The sequence below is a fragment of the Pelophylax lessonae genome (genome assembly GCF_965119305.1).
Source record: "Pelophylax lessonae genome assembly, chromosome: 13".
Classification (NCBI taxonomy): Eukaryota; Metazoa; Chordata; class Amphibia; order Anura; family Ranidae; genus Pelophylax; species Pelophylax lessonae.
In genome coordinates this window covers 169956081-169978237 of record NC_138780.1, presented here as the reverse complement: position 1 = coordinate 169978237, position 22157 = coordinate 169956081, and the positions used below count along the sequence as shown (strand labels likewise).

The 22157-nt window shown below is 41.9% G+C and overlaps 1 protein-coding gene across 4 annotated transcripts in view; it reads left to right on the top strand.

The window, feature by feature from the left end:
* Positions 1 to 22157, top strand: part of BCL11B (BCL11 transcription factor B) — a 161874-nt gene that overhangs the window by 103225 nt on the left and 36492 nt on the right. The window lies entirely within an intron of this gene.

Sequence of the window (22157 nt, the reverse complement as noted above, 5' to 3'; positions counted from 1 at the left end):
AAAAAGAAAAAAAAAAATATCTTTGGACATACTATAATGGGCCATACACACTATACAACTTTCTTTAGATTTTTTCCTTCAGACTTACCAAAACCATATAATATGAGGTCACACCTAAACACTTTCAATTAGTATGTAATCAGGCCGGCCCTTGCACTACATAGAAAAGGTAAATCTTAAGGAAGTCTGACCACAAAAGTTGTATAGTGTGTATCCAGCTTAACTCTCCCATGAAACCAGTTGGTACTGGTCCATTTTAGTAATTACTAATGATAAGGTGGATTGAATGAACATACACACATAGTTTGCAAAGGTGTCAAATACTGAAACTCACATTAGCCTCTCGTTTATGATAAGGAAAGGATCTTGCATACAGCGATTTCCAAAGATGTTCATTTTAAAACAATATTCTGCATCTTAAAAAAAAGGGAGAAGCAGTAAGCTTCTTTTTTTTTTCTGTTTTACTGAGTCCTATCGGTGCATCACACAAAGCAGCCGCCTTCTGCAGCATCGGATGCCATTTTGTTATTTTGCTTAATCATTTTCAGATCTCCGTGACTGGAGAAGTGATGATTTCAATGTTTTCATGGGTGTTTCGCCTCTGCTGTACTTGGATCCATCTGTTCGAAACCAGGAAATACATATTGTTCCCTAACTCTTCCTCGAAGACTCAGTGGAGGCATGTGTCACTGGCAACAGCTTGATTTTATATATAGCTTCTGCGGGTAGCCAGGGACCACTTTTACCTCCTTTTTTCTTAAAAAAAAAAAAAAGAGTGGATTCAGTGTTCAAAAAGTTTGTAACGCAAGGAGGGTTGTATGCCTATGAGATATGCTGGAACACGTTTTAATGGGCTGGTAAATCGATTGTATTATTTGTTCCTTATATTTATAGCCTCCACGTTCTATCCAGCTCTATGTAGATTACACAAAATACATCAGTCCTTGAAGAAGCCTTCAGTCTAATATCCTCTGCATATTAGCGGAGGATGACCATAATAGAAGGTACACTAATCAGCAAAAACGATGTGGACATCTGACCATAACAACTACCATATAGACAAAAGTATGTGGACCCCCTCCAAATAATTGAGTTTAAGTGTTTCCAGTTTCCAGTACTGCTAATGATACATCAGACAATAACATTTTAGATAATTATGTGCTTCCAACCTTGTGATAACAGTTTGGTGAAGGCCCTTTTCTGTTTCAGCATAACTGGACCCCTGTGGACAAAACCAGACATGGTCTGGTAAATTTTGGTGTGGAGGAACTCAAGTGACTTGCATTGACCTTAACCCTACTGAACACCCTAGGAATGAATTAGAATGCTGATTGTGAGCCAGGTCATCTAATCCAATATTTTTGCTCACAAATGCTTTTTTTAAATTAATGGACACAAGTTCCCACAAATATGTTCCAAAACCTTATGCAAAGGCTTCAAACAAATGGGGTCGCAATGGGGTCCAACTCAATAGTAATATCCATGATTTCAGAATAGGATACCAAAAAAGTGCATGCAGGTGTTATGGTCAGGTGTCCACAAACTCTTGACCATTTAGTATAATAAATAACCTAACAGTATTTTTTTAGGTGGATTCCCCCACATAACACAGGGAGAACATACTTCAATACAGTACTACAATGCAGAAGTGCTGTTTACCAAGCTACTGCTTTATATAGTCTACTTACATTTTTATATAGTCTATAGTCTACTTACATTTTTATTCACTTTTATTCTCTTTTTATGCGCTTTTTATTTACTTAGCTGATTTTTTTTTTTTTTTTTTATGCGCTTTTCCCCATGTCATTTATTATTTGATTTAAATAAAGCTTAGAGTCATAATTGCAAGTCAAGTTAATGCAATATCTGTGCATTTTTATGCTCTTGAAAGGCAACATTTGCAGCAGTTACCCTTACAACTTTGAATACGATCAATTCGAATTTTTTTACCATTGGTGACTTGAATAAATATTTAGCCTATTTGTTCAATGCATTCTAGTGACATCACTGAGTTTGTAGCTGTTATCTAGAAAGTGGTGACATCAGTGGGAATGTAGTTTATCCACTCATCCAGTGATGTCACTAAGGCCTCATGCACACTGGGCGTTGTTACAGCGGCTGTTTTTGGCTTCAGACCTTTTTATCTACAGCCAGTAAAGTCCCCAGCATTTTATCCTATGTGTCCATGCACACACAGGCTGGTATCAGTTTTTGGCAGGGGAGTTTTCCGGCTGAAAAAAAACCCCAGAACCCGTGGGTTTTGAGAGAAGTTTTTCAGCTGTAAAACTCTGATAAAAGCTTACAAATGCTGAAAACGTGGCTATTCTGCGTTTATTAGCATTTTTGAGCCATACGTTTTTGTAGGAGTATAGTTTTGCTAAAAAAAGCAAAAAAACACTACAGCTAAAAAAATGCTGAAAAACGCTACTGCAAAAAAGCCCCAAAAAAATCCTTCTACAGCTACAGCTTTCTACTGACGTTTTGATAACGTCCAGTGTGTATGGGGCCTTAGAATGCAGCTTATCCATTTACTACAGACTAGAGATATCACTGGGAACACAGCCTATCCATTCACTAGAGACAGGTTACATCATTGGGAATACAGGCTACCCATTCACTAGAGACCAGTGACATCACAGAGAATGCAGCCTATCCATTCACTATAGGTCAGTGACATCACTGAGAATGCAGCCTATCCATTCACTAGAGACCAGTGACATCACTAAGAACTCAACCTATCCATTCACTAGAGGTCAGTGACATCACTGAGAGTGCAGCCTATCCATTCACTAGAGACCAGTGACATCACTGGGAACACAGCCTGAAGATTGGTGACATCCATCCAGATATACCATTTGTAGAGTAGGCAGGAACTGGTGTAAGCTTCTTGTCTTCTCGTCTAGAGCTGCATTTCCTTGTCATCATCTGGCAGGCTTTAAAATGATCAGTTAGCGGTACCTTTTGTTTTGTATGGATGTCACGATATTTATGCATGATCTAAACCCGGGGAAAATCACTGAGACCCTCTGAGACTGCAGCATCACTTTTTAATTTCATGTTGAAGCAAAGCCCTGAGTAATTTTCTCCTTGTCTATCCCATTGCATCCGCCACAATGATTTTACAGGCTTTTGAGATCAGGATAAAAGGCTATTTTTATTGCATTGCAAGATATAAGAGCAGGCACGGGAACTGCCAGCCTTGTCCCTGCTCCACTACGAAGAATTAGAAATTTGGTGGCACGGAGCTTAAAGTTTCCAAACAAAGCTCTTCCAGTTGGCATTGTTGAAAGCATGATTGTAACCATTTACATGCTGGTTTTACATGTATATCTGCACATTGTGTGCAATTATTTTTTTATTTCAATGTAACATGTTTGGATTCAGGGCTTTCGTTTCTACAATCAACAATGAATCTAGGAAAAAAAGCTGGTTTCATGGCCCAGTGGTTCCATGTGATGCAACCTGAAGCCTAACACTAACCCTTCTCTGTAACCTCAATGCTAATCCACCCTGTAATCCTAACACTAGCCTTCCCTGTATCCCAACACTAACACTCCCTCTAACCTTCACACTAACCTTCATTGTAACATTATGCCATTCTGTAATCCAACACTAACCCTTCCTATAAGCCAAATATTGACCCTTCCTTTAATCCAACACTAGCCTTCCCTGTAACCCTAATACTAAGCTTCCCTTTAACTCCAACACCAACCCTTCATGTAACCAAACACTAACCTTCCCCATAATCCTCACACTAAAATTCCTGTAACCTCTAAATTAACAGTCCCTAACTCACTAACCTTAACATTACCCTCCTTATGACTCCAACACTAACCCCTCCCGTAATCCCAACACTAACCCTCCTTGTACCGCTCACAATAACCTGCCCTATACCCCTAATACTAACCCTCCCTGTAACCCCAACACTAACCTTCCTTGTAATCCCAACACTAATCTTCCTTGTAACACTCCCACTAGCACACCATATATCCGTAATTTTAACCCTCCCTGAAAATCCAACACTAACCCTCCTTGTAACACTCACACTAACCTGCCCTATACCCCTAATACTAACCCTCCTTGTAACCCCAACACTAACCTTCCTTGTAACACTCACAATAACACACTATATATCCCTAATACTAACCCACCCTGAAAATCCAACGCTAACCCTCCTTGTACCACTTACACTAACCTAACTGCCATATACCTTTAATAATAACCCTCCCTGTAACCCCAACACTAACCCTTCCTTGTACCACTCACAGTAACACACCATATATCCCTAATACCAACCCTCCCTGAAAATCCAACACTAGCCCACCTTGTAACACTCACACTAACCCTCCCTTTGCCCCTAATACTAACCCTGCCTGTAACAACCAACACTAACCCTCCTTGTACCACTCACACTAACACTCCATATATCCCTAATACCAACCCTCCCGGAACATCCAAAACTAACCATCCTTGTAACACTCACACTAACCTGCCCTATACCCCTAATACTAACCATCCCTGTAACCCTAACACTAACCCTCCTTGTACCACTCACACTAACCTGCCCTATACCCTTAATACTAACCCTCCCTGTAACCCGAACACTAACCCTTCCTTGTACCACTCACACTAACACACCATATATCCCTAATACCAACCCTCCCTGAAAATCCAACACTAGCCCACCTTGTAACACTCACACTAACCCTCCCATTACCCTTAATACTAACCCTGCCTGTAACCCCAACACTAACCCTCCTTGTACCACTCACACTAACCCTCCCTTCAACCCCAACACTAACCCTCCTTGTACCATTCACACTAACCCTCCCTATACCCCTAATGCTAACCCTCTCTGTAACACTAAACCTCCTTGTGCCATTCACACTAACCCTCCCTATGCACCTAAAATCTCCCTGTAACCCCAACGCTAACTCTCACATTCACCTTTCTAATGTAAACTTAACCCCCTGCTTGCATACTCTCCTGCTTCTGGATCCTCTCATCAAAGGCAAACCCCTCTGCAATGAAAGATATCACCACCAGGATCTAATGCTCAGGTTTTTCTCTCTGCAAAAGCTTTTTAGATAAGTCCATTTGATAAATCAGTCCTAAATTTAAAATAATTACTGTATACCTCTTCAACCAATAAAGGTTTCTGGCAGGCCATAAGTATTGCGGAACCGCTAGTCCCAACATGCTTTGTTGTTCTGTTGTCCAGTCGGGAGTTCCGTAGATTACCCGCGGATACTTCGAACCAAGTCTGGTTGACGGAATAATGCTAATTGCCTCGGCCTGTTGTAGATCGACAGAGTTTTTTTTTTTGTTCCTGAAGTTTTGTAGCAGATGTTTTTGTTTGAGGGGGCTCCAGTAGAAGAAAGAACGCGGGGAATAGAGGAGACTGTTACTTTAACGGGGGGAGTTTACTGGCAATTTTGACTGCGCCTGGTTTCATTTATATTGGAGCCAGTCGTACTGTGTGAGAGCCGTCCGCATGCTGAAATTAGTCCTAAGCTTGCTTCTGTGGCTATGCCAGATTTCGTGTTTGTGTTTTATTTAGAATTCTTTTCACGGGCAGTCAGATCCGTCCAGGCGCACATACGCGACGTTGCGTCCAACAAAGAAAAGAAGCTTCGTTTGGGTTTTGGGTTTGCTTTGGCACATGCAGTGGCCACAAAAGTCTGCAGTGTAAAAAAAAAAGTATATATATATATATATATATATATTTATTTTTGTTTTGTTTAAAAGTCAGTCTCTTTTAACCTGTAACAGATGCACAAATCAGCATCCAGATTTTTTAATTAAAAAATAATTACTGCCTAATGGGTTGCTTGCTATGAATGCGGATGGATGGTGGGTGACATTATCTTTGTATTACTTAATTTTTTTAAAATTAGAGCATTTTTTTTCTTGGCTGACTGAACAAAAATAAAATTAAAAGAAGATGTGGAATGATCAGACTCGGCATGCTCACAATCGCAGCCTCACTTGTTGGTTACTGCAAATGTAATTCAATGATAGGTGGCCCCAAACCAAATAGGAAAATCCAGCTAGTATTTTTATTTTTTTTAGTGCAGGTTGGGAGCTGAAAGACAGTAACTGATTTGCCGTTAGCGTTTAACACCTCCGATTTTTAGCCAATCAGTTGATAGCTTGTAGCCACTGAATGAGCCATTGCCATGGGGTATGGGGCTCAACATTCCTGTATCATTTATAGTAACAGACAGCCTTCTGGACCTCGTTATTTCTACTCTTGTTGTTCATCTTGACCAGGGCCTCCAAGCTATGGCCTGTGTTCCATGTGGTCCTCTGATGTAAGAGGGGCTCTGATGGGCACCCAGATATAGGGTATGACTCTAATGGAGACTTGTCTCTTATGTATAGGGACTCAAATGTATAGGGGACTCACGTGGCGATTTATATATATTTTATATTAGTAGGGACTCTAATGGGCTTGAGTTTATTTAGAATTTCTTTATTTACGGACATTTTTTTGTCTTGTCGTCCTAAATCATATCATGTTGATTACAAAAAACTATAAGTAAACTTACTTATTTATTAAAATTGAAGTCGTTCATTTATAAAACTGATTTTGTTTTTTGGCCCATGAATATGTGATGTCGCACTAAAAAGTTTGGGGACCCCTGATCTAGACTAGGGCAATCATGTCTATCACAGACCGGCCTCTCCTGCACATAGACAACCTGGGTGTCGGCCATCGCAGCCCATCTCCACTCTCCATCAAAAACAGAAAGAATATCAGCCGAACTCCATTTAGCTCTTTGATAATCAATAAATTGACTGCATAAAGTGATGTCTTCAACCCCAAAGCAACCTTCCTTGACACGTTTCACCACTCCTGGCTTGCTCACAAGGATAGGGGTTTCCCAGGAGCAAGGAAACGCGTCAAGGAAGATTGGTTTTAGGTTGGAGACATTGCTGTATGCAGTAAATTATATCTATTGGTTACTTTTCATTCATGCTCATAGAGGTCGCCAAACTCTCATAGCTATTAATTCCACTTCACAGACATTAATTGGTATATGAAAATAAAATCTAAAAGTATATTTAAGGTCAATTTTATTTAATTTTTAATGGAGTAGGGGTGGATTAAAGTTGGTCATTAGTATTTGCCATCTGTTTCTCCTTGGGGAGATTTCCCTTCACTTCCTGCTCTGTAGACCCAGAAGGAAGTGAGAAGATATCTTTACAATGTGATGGAAATTCTCCTTTACTTAGACAGTTGCCAAAGGAATCAATGCACTTTGGAGCAGCCATATTTGGTCATATCATCTATACAAGTTACTTCTCCTTAGTGCTGCCCAGTGATTGTGTTTGACTGCCTTACTCTCTCAAGTCTATGGGTCATATTTAACCAGGCTGAAAACAACAGCCTTTCTATAGCTCTGCCCCAAATCACCTTCATTAAACTAAGAAGGGAACTCCCTTCCACAATTAGTGATGTCAGCAGAAAATGTTGTTAAGTTCCAAAAGCTCTTAGATGGGAATCTTAGTGAATGCAATATACAGGGATATAGGAATTGGTGGAGACATAATACTTAACACACTCATACACCCACACAGGTTGAATTGGATGGTCTGATGTCTTTATTCAACCTTACCAACTATGAAACTATAAGCTGCAAAGGCAGCTGGCAGCAGTGTACAATGCCGCGGCCACAAAACTTTGCATTGCGCACACATTTTCCCCTTGTCATGTTCGCCAGACATGGTCCAGGTTTTGAGGGATCAAAACAGGTGGTGAGCAGGCAACATAATGCCTCCCCCCCCATCGGTCAAATGCCCTCTGAAGAATGATCCACCCTAGATCGCTCTTCAGAAGGCGACACAAGTATAAATGGGCCCTCAGTGCACTTTAATGCGCGAAAAACACATGCATTAACCCATTGCACCAGGACACTAAGTTCTGAATGGGCCCTTAAACTTTAAAAAGCAGAAGCCCACCTTAGGATGCCTGTTATTAACTTTACTGGCCAAAAAATACCTTTCCATGAGCCCCTCTGATGTAATGACACTTTATTATGGGGCCCGATGTCATGGCCAAGCTCTGCAAACATTCTCCTTTTCCAGGGAGTGTTCCTTTGCTGTTCATTGCGGCAGGTCAGTGGTAGATGGTAAGGTTTAGTCATTGACCCACAAAAAGCTGGACAATGGTAACAGTAAAACAAAATCAGAGAAGAGCATGGAAAAAGATCATTTTAATAACTGCGAAACTGTCCATATTTTACCTGTGTGAGTTTTCACATCTGAGAGCTGCAAATGGTTTAATGACTTTCCCATCATGAAATCTACACATTTTGGTGGCCTTTAAGATTTAGAAAAAAAAAAGATTCAAAGACCAACAGCCCATATCAACCAGTCGGAACCAATTGCTCATCGGATTTCAGTAAACCAAAAAAACATGATTGGTTGCTGTTGGTTCCATACACTGGGGAACTTACCTGTTACATAGCCTAGGATCTAATAAGCTAGAAAAGAAAGGGTTAAAATGCAAGCCTTTGGAAAGTCGTGGCGCCGAACCATGCAGAGCCATACGCCCTTTCTGAAGGATATTTGGGACTGATTCAGATTTGGGCATCAGAGAGGAATGTTTGGCTGCGCGTTTGCCGTTGGCACGCTCATCTTTGCCTCCCTCTGGATCAATCTGCTTGATAACAACATATTATATTCTAGATTCAGTCAACAGATTGAACCTTATTGATGGAGAGTCTTCTGCGAGTGTGCAGGGCTGCTGGGAGCTTCGGTGCCAGGATAAAGTCATACTACGCTCCTGCTTCTAGCGGCATCATTAATAAGGGCATGTGGCTGCAGTGTTTATTTCTCGAACTCGCATTTCATCATCTATTTTAATTGGGAGAAATAAAATCTATTTCAAATCTGTAATGCAAGTAATGCCACCACTGTGATAAAGTCAAAAGTCCACTCAGTTCCTTAATTGGAGTTTTATAACATTTTAAGGGATTGCAGTCTCTTTCCAGCCAATACCTGCCATTTTCCTACAAGACTGGAGCCTCTTGCCAGCCAATACCCGCCATTTCCCTACAGGACTGCAGTGTCTTGCCAGTCAATACCTGCCCTTTTCCTACAAGACTGGAGCCTCTTGCCAGTCAATACCTGCCATTTTCCTACAGGATTAGAGCCTTTGCCAGTCAATACCTACCATTTTCCTACAGGACTGCAGTCTCTCTTCAGTCAATACCTGCCATTTTCCTATGAGACTGGAGCCTCTTGCCAGTCAATACCTGCCATTTTCCTACAGGATTGGAGCCTTTGCCAGTCAATACCTGCCCTTTTCCTACAAGACTCGAGCCTCTTGCCAGTCAATACCTGCCATTTTCCTACAGGACTGGAGCTTCTTGCCAGTCAAAACCTGCCATTTTGCTACAGGACTGGAGTGTCTTGCCAGTCAATACCCATTATTTTCCTACAGGACTGGAGTCTCATTCCAGTCAATGCCTGCCATTTTCCTACAGGACTGGAGCCTCTTGCCAGCCAATATCTGCCATTTTTCTACAGGACTGCAGTCTCTTGCCAGTTATTACCTGCCATTTTCCTACATGACTGCAGTCTCTTGCTAGTCAATACCTGCCATTTTCCCACAGGACTGGGACCTCTTACCAGTCAATACCTTCCCTTTTCCTCCAGGACTGCATTCTCTTGCCAGTCAATACCTGCTATTTTTCTATAGGACTGGAGCCCCTTGCCAGCCAATACCTGCCATTTTCCTATAGGACTGGAGCCTCTTACCAGCCAATACCTGCCATTTTCCTACAGGACTGGAGCCTCTTGCCAGTCAAAAAAAAAAAAAAAATAGAAGGTCAGCACCTGGGTGTACGTTGCATGTAAATTATGCTTTATTACATACCCATAGGTAAAAGAGGATCCAATACACAAGCACATGTTGACGCGTTTCTGCCCTTACGGGCCTTAGTCGTAGCCAACAATAACTGTCATTTACCAAGGGAGCCCTGTCCATCTTAGTCCAGAAGCAGATGCTATAATAGCCTTACCATTTATGAGCACCAGGCAAATGCCTTTTTTTTAAGTTTTGGATAGCTGGGGGTATGGTTAGTACTGCTATAAGGTTCTGGTTCTCTGTCGATATCTCTGTTGGCGGGAAAGTGTGAAGGATCTCTCTACCAATATGTGGGGAAGAGTCATAGCTTCCATCTGGTTTGAAGCACCGTCTGCAGCTTTGTTGAGATTTCCTTGCTTCCTGTTGTGTCACCCAGACAGGAAGTATTGGGAAACCTTTCAAGTGGTGTCACATGCAAAAAATTAAAAACCTGACAAAGTTTAAACTATTCCTGCATTATGCAAAGCTAAGAAAAAAATAGCTTTGGGCTAGATTTGAATTTTAAAAAAGTCCCACTTTAAAAAAAAGAAAAAAACTTAAAGGAAGGTACATTTATTCATTGCTCGCTCACCATCAGATAATTTAATTTGTTCTTCCTTGTCTCAGGGATCTAATTGTAGCTGTTGAGTATGATTAATGTCCAGCTGAAAGCCATGGATGAGAATTGTTAACACATGCTGCTAGATCCTTGCCACATCGCCGAGTCCCCCCGTCCCCACGCCGTACAACTCACCTATTTCATTCCCTGGAAAGCGCATTGTGTCCCTCGCTCTATGAGAAGCAGGGAAGTGGCGGCTCGGCTTTTCAGTGCGCCCAGGAAGGGGAGATAATACAGTCTGCGGGATAAATGCTCGCCGCTGATTGTGTGTGTGTGTGTAGACGCAATATGTTCTCCTCACAATCGTACAGCTGGAATTGTGCAGCTAGCCAGATATCAAAAGGGCTCTTGTATTCCCTTGTTGTATCTGCCAAAACCGATAGCGCTTACTGTGTAGCTCTTGCCTATTTTTAATGTAGCAAATCATCCTTCTTACTTGGCGGACTCAGACCTGATAGCTGCTCCATCTCTCTCTCTCTCTCTCTTTATACAATATATATATATATATATATATATATATATATATATATATATATATATATATATATATATATATATATATAATGGTTTTGGGTCAATTTTATTTTTAATTGAATAAACATTTTTAAACTGATCCCTTGGACTTTTTGTATTTATTGAAACATTTTTAGTAAAAATACAAATCTGTTTGCCTAGAGGACTATCATTCCCACTCTCTTTCTGTCTTTTTCCTTTTCTCTCTAAATTTTTCTCCCTCTCCCCCCAGCCTCCCAATCCCATTATCTCTCTCCCCCCCCCCCCATCTTCCTCCCTCTCTTTCTTCCCCCTCCCGATCTCTTTCTCTCCTCCTCACCCTCTCTCTCCTCCTCCCCATCTTTCTCCCTATCCACCTCTCTCTCTCCCTCTCTTCATCCCTCCCTCTCCCCCCCCCCTTTTTCTCTCTCTCCCTCTGTTTCTTCCTCTATCTGTCTACCTCCCCTCCTCTTTCTCTCCCTCTCTCTCCTCCTCCACATCTTGCTCCCTATCCCCCCCTCTCTCTCCCTCTCTCCATTCCTCCCCCCTCTTTTTTCTCTCTCTCTCAGTTTCTCCCTCTATCTGTCTCTTTCCCCCCCTCTTTCTCTCCCTCTCTCCCCCCCCTATTTCTCTCCCTCTCGCTCTCTCTCTCTCTCCCTCTCTCTCCCTCTCCCTCCCCCTCTTTCTCTCTCTCTCTCTCTCTCTCCCTCTCTCTCTCTCCCTCTCTCCCTCCCCCTTCCCTCTCTTTCTTTCCTTCTTCCCCCTCTCCTTCTCTTTCTCTCTCTCCCCCCTCTCTCACTCTCTCCCCCCTCTCTTCCTCTCTCTCCCTCCTCTCTCTCTCCCCTCCTCTCTCTCCCTCTCCCTCTCCCCTCTCTTTCTCTCTCTCTCTCTGTTTCTCCCTCTATTCTCCCCCCCCCTCTCTCTCCCTGTCCCCACCCCCTTTCTCTCTTAATCTCTCTGTCCACCCTCTTTCTCTCTCCCATCTCTCCCCCTCCTTCTCTCTCTCTCTCTATCTCCCCCTCTCTTCCTCTCTCGACCTCTTTGTTTCTCCCTCTATTTAACTCCCCCCCTCTCCCTTCCTCTCTCTATCCCTCTCCTCACCCTCTTTCTCTCTCTCCCTCCTTTCTCCCCCTTCCCTCTCCCTCTTCCCCTTTCTCCCCCTCCTTCTCTCTCCATCACCCTCTCCCTCTTCCCTTCCTCTCTCCCCCCCTCTCTCTTCCTCTCCCCTCCCCCTCTCTCTCTCTCTCCCTCTATCTCCCCCTCTCTTCCCCTCTCTCTCTCTGTTTCTCCCTCTATCTAACTCACTCTCCCTCCCTTTCTCTATCCCTCTCCCTACCCTCTTTCTCTCTTTCTATCTCCCTCTTCCCTCTCTCTTTCTCCCCTTTCTCCTTCTCTCCCCCTCTCTCCCTCTCTCTTCCTCTCTCTCTGGCCCTCTCTCTCTCCCTCCCCCCTCCTTTTCTTGCTATCACTCCCCCCCCTCTGTCCGCCCCTCTCTCCCCCTCCTATTTCTCTCTCCCTCTTCCCTTCCTCTCTCTCTCTTCTCCTCCCTCCCATCTCTCTCCAATTCTACCCCTCTCTACCTCTTCCTCTTTCCCCCCTCTCTACCTCTCTCTCTTTTCCCCCCCTCTCTAACGCTTCTTCTCTCCCTCTCTGTCTCCCCCTCCCTTCCCTCTCACCCACCCCCCCCCCCCTCACCCTCTCTCTGTTTCTCGGATGTTCAAATTTTAATCTGATTTGTATTTAGCCATGCCATTCATAAATAGTATTTTAGCAGAAAGTCATCCCGGGCACAACCTTTGCCTAAACTCGTCTTCAGTTCAGAAAAAGTGACTGGTGTCTCTTAGTAATAGAAGCTCAGCCTCACATGTGAGCATTTGCTGGGCAATCTGCATATAAATGCCCCCTACCTAGGAAAGCCCACTCTCCAAGCCTGATATCCACCCATCAAGGCATTTTCATTTTTTGTATACCTGCTCCCATGAGCCAGTCTATTGCTTGATTCAGGGCTGAGGGCTTTTGAGAGGAGCACTGAGGCAGGGTGCTGGGATGTTCTCAGGAAACTATATACAGCCCCCACCTTTCTCCTTCCACCAGCCATTAACTGCCGGTCATGCATAGAGAAGCACGGAGACCCAGTTGCTGACATCACTGGGTTTAAAATAAGGGATATAATGAAAATGGAAAGGTTTTATAAAAAAAATGCCATTAGCATGTTATTGTTGGAGAGAAGAGAGAAACCGGAGAAAGAAAATATAAGCAAAATAATCTCCAGCTATAAATTTACAATTTGTACAACTGCTTATCTTGGTTTATAGTGTTACATTGTATATATACATATAATATATAAATAAATAAGAAAGAATATATATATATATATATATATATATATATATATATATATATATATATATATATATATATATATATATATATATATATATAAATATATACTGCATGTATATACTTCATCTTTTGCATTTAGAGAAAAAAAAATACAATTTCCTCAAATTCTATTTTTAGAAAAAAAAATCAAAAATGAAGCAGCAGGACTCCCACGAGTCTGCGAAGGGTTGCATGTTTATCTGCTGTAAAAATAAGTGCAAACTGACATGAGCCCCCAGAGCCAGATTGCTGTGGATGAGAATCCAGTCTTCGGCGAGAGAGAGATCACACAGATAGGCCAACCATAATATGAATAATAATAATAATAAAAAACGAACTGCCGTCGTACCCCCAGCTTCTCCTTCCTCCTATTCTCACCTGAAATAGGTGTCTGACATTTGTGGGTTTTTATGTCATTTCTTTGTTTACCTTCTTGGCAAAAGATTTTCTGTTTGTTTAAAACTTAGAAAGATTTGTATATGATTTGTGTGTTGATGAGAACGTATTTTCCAGCCAGTTTACTATTTAGGAATCACAAGTGTGCTACATGTCACAATTTTACGTAGACCGTCATTGCACAAGCATTGCATCTAGACAGTTTCTGGATGGAACTGCAGTCTCTGGTTACATGATTCTTTGCTGTGCAAATTTACTTATAGGTTTTGTATACTCTTTGCTGCCTTTCTGATAAGTGGTGGAATGTTTTTCAAATAGTGGTTGGGAGGTCATATGTTGCCACCTCAATACCTGACTTAACCCTTAAAGCTCGCACCACTGGGCTGCACCTGAGTGCAGTGCACATGGTTGCAGGGCAGTTGCAGCATGGCCCCATTCGCTTCAAACATTTCATTTTTGCCATAGCATGAGAAGCAAAGCTTAGGGGCTGCCCCACGTCTCCTACCTTACAGTTTGCCTCTGCAGCCTTATGGGCCATACACACTATAAGATTTTCTGAAGACTTTTTCCTTTAGATTTACCAAAACCATATAATATGAGGTCAAACCTAAACACTTTCAATTTGTATGCAATCTGGCAGGCCCTTGCACTACATAGAAAAGGTAAATCTGAAGGAAAAATTCTTCAGAAAATCTTATAGTGTGTATGGCCCTTTAGGGGGGCATTCAGATCAAAGCCACCACTCAGCTGCCTATATTTATTGCCCCTGACCCCAAGTGTAAATGAGGCGTTACAGCTGAGAAAACTAGCTTGCACTTTAGGAAGGTCAGGAATTGGTGTTTTCTGGATTGGCAAAGGCAATTTTGGTGGCATTACAGCTATGCATGAATGGAAGGCAGAGCTCAGGGTCTGGTAGACTGCGTCTCTTCTGTACAATTCAGTGGTTAGTTTTCAGTTATGACTGGACTGTACATTTAAACTGAAACTTATTGACACAAGGCTGATATCATGGGCTCCTGCACACCCACCTGCTAATTTAAGTTTCCGTTCTGAGGTTTTAGCATAGCCAATTTATTTGGTATGTCATTACCGCAGTCTGTCCATTTATTAGGAGACATAAACACAGCCCATAAAAGCTGTGACATTGCTGAACCTGTCCAATTACAAAAGACTGATTCTATCACAGACAATGTAGCTTATCCATTCACTAGAGAGAGATGTCATCACTGGGAATGTTGCCTATCCATTCAACTAAACTAGTGACATCACTGAACATGCAACCTATCCATTCACTAGAAACTGGTGACATCACTATGAATGCAACCTATCTATTTACTATAGAAAAGTGACATCACTGAGAATGTAGCCTGTCCATTCAGTAGAGACCGGTGACATCACTGAGAATGCAGCCTATCCATTCACTAGAGACCGGTGACATCACTGAGAATGAAGCCTATCCATTCACTAGAGACCGGTGACATCACTGAGAATGCAGCCTATCCATTCACTAGAGACCAGTGACATCACTGAGAATGAAGCCTATACATTCATAGAGACCAGTGACATCACTGGGAATGCAGCCTATCCATTCACTAGAGACCAGTGATGTCACTGGGAATGGAGCCTATACATTCACTAGAGACCAGTGATGTCACTGGGAATGCAGCCTATCCATTCACTGGAGACCAGTGATGTCACTGGGAATGCAGCCTATCCATTCACTAGAGACCACTGATGTCACTGGGAATGCAGCCTATCCATTCACTAGAGACCAGTGACGTCAATGAGAATGCAGCCTAACCATTCACTAGAGACCAGGGACATCACTGAGAATGGAGCCTATACATTCATAGAGACCAGTGACGTCACTGGGAATGGAGCCTATACATTCATAGAGACCAGTGACGTCACTGGGAATGGAGCCTATACATTCATAGAGACCAGTGACATCACTGGGAATAGAACCTATACATTCATAGAGACCAGTGACATCACTGGGAATAGAACCTATACATTCATAGAGACCAGTGACGTCACTGGGAATGGAGCCTATACATTCATAGAGACCAGTGACGTCACTGGGAATGGAGCCTATACATTCATAGAGACCAGTGACGTCACTGGGAATAGAGCTTATACATTCACAGATACCAGTGACGTCACTGGGAATGGAGCCTATACATTCATAGAGACCAGTGACATCACTGGGAATGGAGCCTATACATTCATAGATACCAGTGACGTCACTGGGAATGGAGCCTATACATTCATAGAGACAAGTGACGTCACTGGGAATGGAGCCTATACATTCATAGAGACCGGTGACATCACTGGGAATGGAGCCTATACATTCATAGAGACCAGTGACATCACTGGGAATGGAGCCTATACATTCATAGAGACCAGTGGCATTACTGAGATATCGGTGACATCACTCCTAATGTAGCCAATCAATGCCCTGGAGACCAGCGATATTACAGTAAATTACAGAAGCTTGGTATGAGTAAAATGTTTGCTGCCATAATATTCATTTTCTCTTCCACTGTCAGGAGAAGTGGGCCGCCTGATTAATAATTTACTAGCGCTCTGCTTATAATAATGTAACATGCGATGACTGTGTCAGCCTGGAGCGCTGATGAAATGTCATTATTTTCTCAAAAGAATTTTACCTGTATTCAGTTAAACATCCATTCATTAAATTATCCCTGTCACTCAGCCATTTATTAGGCTTCATGCACTGCCCCATATTGCACGGTGCAGTTTATTTATTACCAACTATTGAGCAATTGTAGGGTAAAAATGATTTCTAACTAACCTTCTGAACTGACATTCAGTCTGCAAAAAGGATGTTGGAAAGGGAAATTGCAATAGATACAGACGCAGAGTAATATTCTATCTCTCTTGCAGTAGAGGGAATAGAAATCAAGGTATTAGCTTTAAACACAGTACTTAAGGATAGTTAACCTAAATTACAAATAATCTTAAAGCCCAATTGAACTTTTGGTTTTAAATCAGCTAAATTCATTCCAGGTGCATCAGATCAAAAATGTGAAAATTCTAACAGTTAATTTTGTTTAGAAAACAGCCACATCTTACATAGAAAAGCCTGTCTTCTGTCAGCATGGGGTAAGGACTCCTGATGTGGAAGCAGTGGTCTCTCTTCAGAGGCCCAACACGCTCCCTGCTGAATCAGCACTAGAGATCTCTAGATAGCAGGAAGCATAAACTTTGTTGACTGCAGAGCTATAGGTCTGACTCAGCAGGGGGCGTGCCGGACCTCTGCAGGGAAACCATTGCTTCCACATGGCAGGGGACAGGCTTTTCTAATAAGAACGTGGCTGCTTTTTAAAGATCCAAGATTGTTTTTGGTGCACCTGGAATGTATTTAGCTGATTTCAACTGAAAGCTCAATTTGGAAAGAACTGCTACAAATAGAGAAGTGGATGTTTCCATACCAGGACAAAATTAGATTTGTTTTAGCATTTCCATTATCTTTAAAACTTTTCTATGTCACCATGTATTGTACCATGTCCCCGGTCTTTTCTTTGCTTCCTGGGACCTTTACTAACAGTTGCAGGTCCAAACCAGCCTCAGTAATCTCTTGCAGAGAACTAGGTTAAAGGGAAACCACAGTCCTTTGACAGTTTTATTTAAAGCAAACCAGTGCTTTGCCCATTATTTCTTTAATTAGTGCTTCCTCCCTTTCTGCATCCTGTATCACCAACCATCTTTAAACGTTCAAAGCACATTTACATCTGATTGGTAGCTTTCAGAGAAAAAAAGGGGTCCACAGCCATGGGTAAACTGGCCATTCTTAACCAAGCTTCTGTGGAACCTTACAGTTCCTCCAGGGATTGCTGGGGGTTCCGTGAGCTGTGGGTGATTGACCTCCCCATCTGATGGCATATTTCCAGGTCTTACCAAGTTTTCTATTTAGGTGTCTATAAGGGGGGGATTCTGAAAAACAATGTAAGGCGTGTTCTTCCCACTGACCACAAATGGAAGGAGCATTGTTTCTACTAACTTCCAATGTAAAGGTTATTTTTCACACTGACCAACAATTTAAGGACCATTCTTCCCACTGGCCAACAATGTAAGAAGCATTTTTTCTATTGATCACCAATGTAAGGAGCCTTCATCTCACTTACCAACAATGTAAGATGAATTTTTCCCACTAACCATTCGGGGGCATTCTTTCCATTGGTCACCAATATATGGATGACATTTTTCTCATTGACCATCAACGTAAAGGGGGGCATTCTTTCCATTGACAATCAATGTAACTAGGGGTTCCTTGGGTAGTTGTTAGTTGACCTCCCATATGATAGTGTCTACATAGTACCAGGGCCAATGCCACTTGATCCAGCCAGTAGCATGACACCAATGGTCTTTCTAGCTGTCTGTAAGGGAGGCATCCTTACCACCACTGTATGGGTGATATTCTTCCGATTGGCCACGAATGTAAGGTGCATTTTTCCCACTAACCCCCAATGAGAGTTTCCTCTAGATGAGGGTTTCTCAACCAGGGCTCCATCAAACCCTAAGTTTCCTCCAGAGGTTGCTAGGGGTTCCTTGAGCAATGAGCATTTTTTGTCTCTCCCACTGACCCTATTGTTTTTTTTTTTGCCATCTGTAAGAGGCTATTTCTTCCCAATGACCACACATGTAAGGAGCATTTTTCCATTGACCATCACCCTAATGAGTGATGAGTTGTAGTTATAGTAATTTTTAGCAGGGGGTTTCCCTGAGACCGGAACGTTTTTTTAAGGGTTCCTCTGTGTGGAAAAGGTTGAGAAAGGCTGCCCTAGACCTAAAAATGTTTTTAAGGGTTCCTTCAAGGTAAAGAGGTTGAGAAAGGCTGTGTTAACCTGTATATTTAGCTGTCTGACCATTACTGCCCGTACTGCCCTAAAACACGTTGATAATTCTATTGTAGCCCAAACCCAGCATCCCGTGGTCCACATTCTCCGAATATTTCATCTTCCTTTCCATAATTACATTTCCAGTTAAAGTACGCTCGGAACGATATGCCCTAACTCAAGACATGCCATAAGAAACTCACATTTGCAGGTCGCTTTATGGAAATTCCTCTCGTATAGTTTTATTCGTATGCTAATAGGCCTGCGCCTGGGCCATTTGGACTAATTACATTTTGATTAGCAAAGCCTCCAATTTTCAAAGTAAATGGCCTCTGAAAAAGCACAAATGTTTTGCTTGCCGTGTGATAAAATTGGGCTTCCGCTGTGATATATCAGGTGGAGCGCGGTGTGGCCGTTTCCTCCTCTGCACGGACAGATTAAGGGAAAACTCCAGCGGTCTCATTTATCTCAGGGTAACAAATGATTTTGTTTTTGTCGCACTCGCGTTTAAATTTTGCTTCTTTGATATTCATTTTCCAATGCAGGCATGGTAGCTGTAATAACTCTCATTACTGATAATAAGACACTGCAGAACATTCAGTATTGAATTTGCAGGGTGAACAACTATTTACCATCTTCTGCATTTAGCTATTCTGTTCAGGAAAAAAAAAAAACATACAGTGCTTTCTAAATTCTCCGGGTCTGTAACAAGAGATGGGACCTGTCTTTGACTTGGTCCTTCTGAGTATTCTGGACATTAAACTTTGGTTAAAAAAGTTCTAAGCACGTATGTACATATCTTTAATTCCAAAAAGTACCTTTGATTGCTCCCAGCCTCCTCCAAATTCCCTTTTTTTTTGTGATCCAACTTCCTGTTAGAGGGTGACTTCATTCAGCATAGTGTGGGAATGTAGCCACCTTATCGCTCAGCGAAACGCGTAGGATATACCAAATTATCCTGTTTCTATCTATGAACATGACAAACATGCTATGGATGAAGAATTTATCTTCTTTTATTGTTGCATATTATGCTTTTATTCTATATTTTTGATGGACTTAATAAAGTTATATCTTTTTATATTAAGTATGTTGTATGTTAATTAATGACAACCTCTTAGCCTTTAAAATCCAATTTTTATAAGGTGGTAGGTGAGCCAACTCTCCTGTACATTGTTGGACTGGAGAACTGTTGACACTCCCCCCCCCCTTTTGTTTTCCTTCATTATAAGGTAGCCACCCTCTTTTGCTCACTTCCGAGATGGAATATGGACTATGGAATTTGTTGTGTACTTAGTAATGTCAAAAGTATAGAAGCTACCCTCCCTTTTTTAATGCTAATTTCCTGGCCGTGTCTGGTTCTGTCTATAACTAAGTCCTGTGGGCAGGGTAAAATGTGTCAGAGGGTCGTGGCCTGGAAGGAACCAGGCTGAAGCCGCTTTTCACTCCCTTGTAACTTGGGCTGTTTTGTTATAGGGCTTTCCACTCCTTATTGGTATGCACATTAGAAAAAAGGATCAAAATTCCTTATCTTTATATAAGCATGGTGGCCAGGGAACTAGATTTCTCAAAAAAGTGGTCAGCAATGGCAGCCCCCGTACTTTTCCCATAATAGTGCCCCTTTAATAATGAACTGGGTATATAGATGCCACAGGAGGGGCAATCAGCAGGTCAGAGTTTTTCCGAAATATGACCAGTGCTGACCTGTCAATCCTCTTGCTGTCTGTCGTCTTCTGTGTATCTGTGGTCAGACAGCCACTGTCAGTTAAAGGAGGAAAAATAAATTGCTTACCAGAAAGCAATGCTATGATTAAATAAGAAATATTCAGAATCCTACACCAGTCCAATCATGACCTCTTCTTTTTAAATACTTTGATTGCACTGTCATTACTTCTGCAACTCACAAAATGCCTTAATAGGAAAACTTGCTATTATTTGATCAGTAAGCTTTGGTACAGCTACTAGGGTTCCTTACAGAAAAATAAATTCAGTAAAAATACTGTATTTTTTTTTTTTTATAAAAAAAATAAAAATGACATATTCTACTATTGTTGTATTTTTCTTTTATTGAGTGTGGGGGGGTCTCCTTTACATGCCTTGTCCGTAGCAGTCATAGAGATTGCATAGCTATCATTCATCTCGCTAGTGACTGCTGCAAGCTGCTGCTTTCAGCACATGCGCGCAGATATTTTCTTCTTCAGTAAAAAATGTTTTCTCTGTTCTAACCTTCACTGTCTCCAGGTAATATAGTTGTCGCTGCTGCACTGTGTTGGCATTGGGAAGAGGTCCTGGATTCCAAAGGATAACTCTGCATACCTAAAAGTTACAGTGTTGCAGGATGGATTAATGAGATCTTGAAAATAATATTTGTTGCATGTTTTGTATTATCTGTACAGGCTTTAAAAATGCAATATCGTCTAACACTGGTAAATGTGCATGGTGGCCTATAGTTATTTGCACTTATGGCAACTAAAACACTTCCCATTGGACCGACAGAGTGTTCAAGAGCTAGGGCACAGGAACTTGCTAGGAAATAAAAAGTATTATTAGATGATAGCTACTTTGTACATTGTAGAGTCTGCATTTCCTTTGCATGTTTTATTATGGCGGTAGAAACAAAGCATTAGGCTGCTTTCACTACAGGAAGTGTGCGGGCAATCAACTCTGGGTTTACTATGCATGAAAAAAAATAAGCAGTCTTAGAGGGTTTCCTTTGAAAGGGTGTGTTCCTTCTTAGTGTACTTTTAAAGGGTTTTCGTACTAAGGGTGTGTTCCTTCTTAGTGTATCCTTAGAGGGTTTTCTTTGTAAGGGTGTGCTCATTCCTAGTGTACTCTTATGAGGGTTTTTTTTTTTTTTTTGTAAGGGTGTGCTCCTTCCTAGTACACTCCTAGTGGTTTTTCTTACTAAGGAAGTGCTCCTTCCTAGTTTACTCTTAGAGAGTTTTGTAACTAAGGATGTGCTCCTTCCTAGTGTATTCCTATAGGTTTCCCTTTGTAAGGGTGTGCTTCTTCCTAGTGCACTCCTAGAGGGTTTTCTTACTAGGCTCCTTCCTAGTTTACTCTTATGGCTCGTTTCCACTGAGCTTTCTGGTATGGTTCGGTTCGGTACGCTATTTATGGCGTTTCCATTGTGAATGGTACCCTAATCCTGAACCGTACCGTACCACTTTTTTGGGACCCTTTTGTTGGGGTACCAAGCACATTAGTACCGTACCAACAGGGTGGAGCTACACTCTGCAGAACTTTGATTGGTTGACAGAGAATCGTCTATCACAGCTTTCCTGCTACACCACGCCTATCATGAAAGGGTACTATTGGCAGTGGAAACGCAAGGTGTACAGTTCCGAACCGTACCACACTGAACCGAACCGTACCGTACCACTCAGTGGAAACGAGGCGTTAGAGAGTTTTGTAACTAAGGATGTGCTCCTTCCTAGTGTATTCCTAGAGGTTTTCCTTTGTAAGGTTGTGCTTCTTGCAAATGTACTCTTAGAAGGTTATCTTTCTAAGGGTAGGCTCCTTCCCTGTGTTCTCTCAGAGGGATTCCTTTGTAAGG